The following is a 4,450-nucleotide window of genomic DNA, read 5'->3' on the forward strand; positions in this document are numbered from 1 at the left end:
AATGACTGTGCCCCTCCCCTTCATGACACTGTCAATAAGGGGCCAGACATGGATGTCATTACAATAATCCCCCCCCCCCCCCCCCCCATGTACACAGATTTTCATGATAACATTGATTACATGGTGTCTGTTGAACAAACTTGACTCCTGCACAAACATGATAAAAATCAGACAAGCTATCCAAATGAAATAAGTTAACAAACATTGCTACAAGTGACCATAATTCAAGGAATGCTTTTTGTCCGGGCTTCATTCAGGCATGCCGCAGACAGTGGGAGGCAGAGATGCACTTAGACAGAGAAAGCAGGGAGGGAGAACAACTTTTCCTTTGTTTTCAGGATACCTGCATTTCTTTCCCACCAAGTAATAGTCTAGTTGCTTGTTTTTAGACTTGTTTTTTTCAATCGATCAATCTATTTTTTAACCAGCATAAGAGAGGTGCACCGGTCCTGGAGGTACTGCAATACCAGGTCAATGCGTGGAGTGGACAGAGCAAGCTCTTCTTCCATCTCCCTGTTCCAAAAATCCATTTAATATATGGTCCCCAGATAGGGGACGTATCAGATATTAAACTGATAAGAACAGATTTTTATTTTTATTTTTTTAACCACTCAGTCACAGAGCATTTCCTTCAGATGACATTCAAGGAATCTCTCAGGTAACATCCTCATGATTCTTGCAGTAAAATAATAATAATAAAAGTTAAATCCCTCAAAAATAACAGCAAACCACAACCCACCACCTTCCCAAAGCCACAGCAAACCACCCAACAAAAAACCACTGCAAAATTATACAAACCCAAATTCCTAAGACACATGCATTCATCCAGTCATACTTACCCCTATTTTTCAAAATCTTACATAAGATATAAACAATATTTACAGATTTTCCACACAACCCACCATTTGTTTTATTTTTTATAAATTATTTACACAAAAATTAAAGCAATTCCACATAACCCACCACCCAAACAATCCCAATATCCACCAATTTTCTTGATTAAACCCTTTCCCTAAAGAAAAAACAATATGCATATTATTTAGAAACAAAAATATTCAAAATTCCCTTTTTTTCTTCAAACAATAACAAAAACCAAATCATCAAACCTAGTTTTTATGCACACCATTTTTTCCACTTTTTCGTCTTCCATACGCATTCAGAATCCGTTTCTCCATTTTTTCAAACATTCCTACAGATCAATTTTCCCTCTTACCATTCGTACACATGCAACCACTGTTAAACATTCATGTCTGAAAACTAACAAATTTCGATCATCCCACAATGTTTCCTTTATACAAGCCATAATAATCCACAGCACTCTCTCTATTGTACCAAATAAAACACATCAAATGAAAACACAGAAATACCTGTCAAACCAACCACCAACTTCAACAATCTTTTCAAAACTAGTCTCACAAAACAACAATTCCAAAATACAAAAATACATGCACCACATTCTCTATCTCCACAATCTTCCCTCGGATACATCTGTTCTCACTAATCTTCTTCCATACTGCACCTCTCTCGTAGCTAGATAAGTATGTACGCCATCCATGCTATATATCTTTTTATCTGTTTAAAATTTCTATGCCACTCAGTCTCTTCCATATGTCTTTACTTATTTTTTCAGTGAATCCATCACTCCCTTTTACAGGTCCTGTCATTCAATTTTTTTTAATTTTTTTTTAAAACTTGTATTTTCACTTCAATTCTCCCATGACACATTTTGCAATTCATACCTCAATCTGCTTATAAAACCATGGAGTGTTAAAACACATTCGATCAAAGGCATGCAAACCATACTTCCTCAAACACATACCAGCTGCATATTTAAACATACATGCTATCAAAGTGTCCTTTTTACAAATCCTAACACACATTCTTACATAGTGCACCATTAAAAATCTTTCCACATCCGGAAAATTCATACCTCCATTTTCTCATAGTTTCACAACTTTCTCCATATGGCTACTCCAAAAGCCTTGCATTAACATTTATTCCAATTTGTGGAAATCTTTTGTATGGCGTGTGTATTTCGGGTTAACAATTTTACCCTCTTTAAACCTGCCTGTGATCTACATATAACCGTGACATCATACATATACCCAATCACTTTAATACATCTTCCACTGCTCCCAGGAATCTCAACTGCTCTCACAATCTTATCATTCATTAAACTGCACAGCAAAGGTTCAATTACACAAATAAAAATAATAGGGGACAAGGGACATCCCTGTCTGACTCCAGAACACACTTTTTAAAACTTTAAGTTAACCAACCATTAACTTGCACAACACTTTCGATATCTCTATACATACATTTTATCCAATTTATAATTTTTCCAGGTAACCCCATTCTCTCTAAGACTTGAAACATAAAATCATGCGCTACCCTATAATACGCATTCTCAATAAGCACGTGCATGGGAAAAATTTTCGGTTCGGCATTCCGAAATTCTGCAATTCGGCACTTCGACACTTCGGAACTTCAGCAACTTCGAGACTTCGGGACGTCGAGACTTCGGGACGTCAAGACTTCGGGACGTCAAGACTTCGGGACGTCTCTTGCAGCCGCTTGGTAGATAACTCCCTAATTCCCACGGTATTATGGAGTTATCTACCAAAAGACTGAAAGACCTAAATTGGTCTTTCAGCCAAATTTACTAATACTAAGTAAAAATGAAATTAAACAGTGAGCAGCCAGTGACTGCTATTGCTCCCCCGGACCCCACCCCTGAGCAGCGGGTGGGGGCCCTAAAGTAAAATAATGCGGGGGGATCTATTGTCGTCGTCCCCGGCCCCCACCCCTGAGCAGTGAGTGGAGGCCCTAAATTAGAATGGGGGAGACCTAATGTCCTCCCCCTGGCCCCAACCCCTGAGTGGTGGGTGGGGGCCCTAAATTAGAATGAGGGGGGACCTAATGTCCTCCCCCCTGGCCCCCACCCCTGAGCAATGGGTGGGGACCCTAAATACTAATTAGGGGGGACCTAATATCCTCCCCCCTGGTCCCCACCCCTGAGCGGTGGGTGGGGGCCCTAAATTAGAATAAGGGGGGAAGAACTTATGTCCTCCCCCTGGCCCCCACCACTGAGCGGTGGGTGGGGGCCCTAAAATACTAATTAGGGGCGGACACCTAATGTCTTCCCCCCTGGCCCCCACCCCTGAGCGGTGGGTGGGGGCCCTAAATAAAAAAATATCCCCCCACAAACTCCTAGTCACCTCCCTCCTCAAAAAAATTAACCCCTACCCCCCCCACCCTAAAAATAATGAGAGGGGTCCATTTAACTAAAGTACTTAAAAAAAAACTAAAAAAAAACTTACCATTTGATGTTTTCTTTCTTCTAAAATCTTCTTTTTTCAGCCTCAAAAAAGGCCAAATAAAAAGCCCTGGTCAGGGGTAGGGGCCAGAGAGGAGGACATTAGGTCCTCCTCCCTCATTCTAATTTAGGGCCCCCACCCACCGCTCAGTGGTGGGGGCCAGGGGGGAGGACATTAGGTCCTCCCCCCTCATTCTAATTTAGGGCCCCCACCCACTGCTCAGGGGTGGAGGCGAGAAGGGAAGAACATTAGGTCCCCCCCAATTAGTATTTTAGTGTCCCCACCCACTGCTCAGGGGTGGGGGCGAGGGGGAGGACATTAGGTCCTCCCCCCTTATTTTACTTTAGGGCCCCCACCCGCTGTTCAGGGGTTGGGGCCGGGGGGCAATAGGTCCCCCCTTCAGGTTAGGAGGGGGAGGGGGGATGTTTTGTTTTTTTACAGTGAGCAGCCAGAGGCCAGAGGCTGCTCACTGTCTAATAGACATGCCCCTACTCGCGGTATAGCATAATTTACTAATACTAAGTAATCTTTCAGGTCTTTCAGCCTTTTAGTAGATAGCTCCCTAATACCGTGGGAATTAGGGAGTTATCTACTTATTCATTCCTGTCATTACACTGACTGGCCAAGTAACTTACATTTTATATGAATGTATGTTACTTGATTGTTGTAAGTGTTACAAATGCTTACAGCTGAATCCTGGCTATGTTTGTATACTTTTTATTTAAAATTGTATACAGTGTAACATTCTTCTTCTTCCACTGGGTAAGTATATTAGTACTTAGGCAATACTGTGCTTCGGAACTTCGGCCACTTCGGAACCTCGGTAATTCGTCACTTTGGCAATTCGGCTATTCTGACATTCGGAAGTACCCGAATGTCCGAATTTACAGAAATTCGTATTCGGGCCGAAACGAATTGCACATGTCTAGTTCTCAAAAAAATTGTCGACATAATCCTTATTTACACCATTCTCATTACTTCATCTCTTTTTCCAAACTCTCATCACTCTTTTTTCCATATATAGATCTTCATAATTTTTTTTACTTCATTCAAAATCAGTTATTAAATTTAATAACATTTAACACTATTTAATACTTACATTTAATAAAATTTAATACTACACCATCCCTATT

General features: G+C 41.0%; 1 non-coding gene across 1 annotated transcript; it reads right to left on the reverse strand.

The window, feature by feature from the left end:
* Positions 1-433: 433 nt before the first annotated feature.
* Positions 434-627, reverse strand: LOC134584170 (U2 spliceosomal RNA). The gene has a single exon (XR_010086480.1). It is a non-coding gene; the product is annotated as a U2 spliceosomal RNA (small nuclear RNA).
* Positions 628-4,450: the final 3,823 nt, after the last annotated feature.

Source organism: Pelobates fuscus, chromosome 13 (assembly GCF_036172605.1).
Source record: "Pelobates fuscus isolate aPelFus1 chromosome 13, aPelFus1.pri, whole genome shotgun sequence".
Classification (NCBI taxonomy): Eukaryota; Metazoa; Chordata; class Amphibia; order Anura; family Pelobatidae; genus Pelobates; species Pelobates fuscus.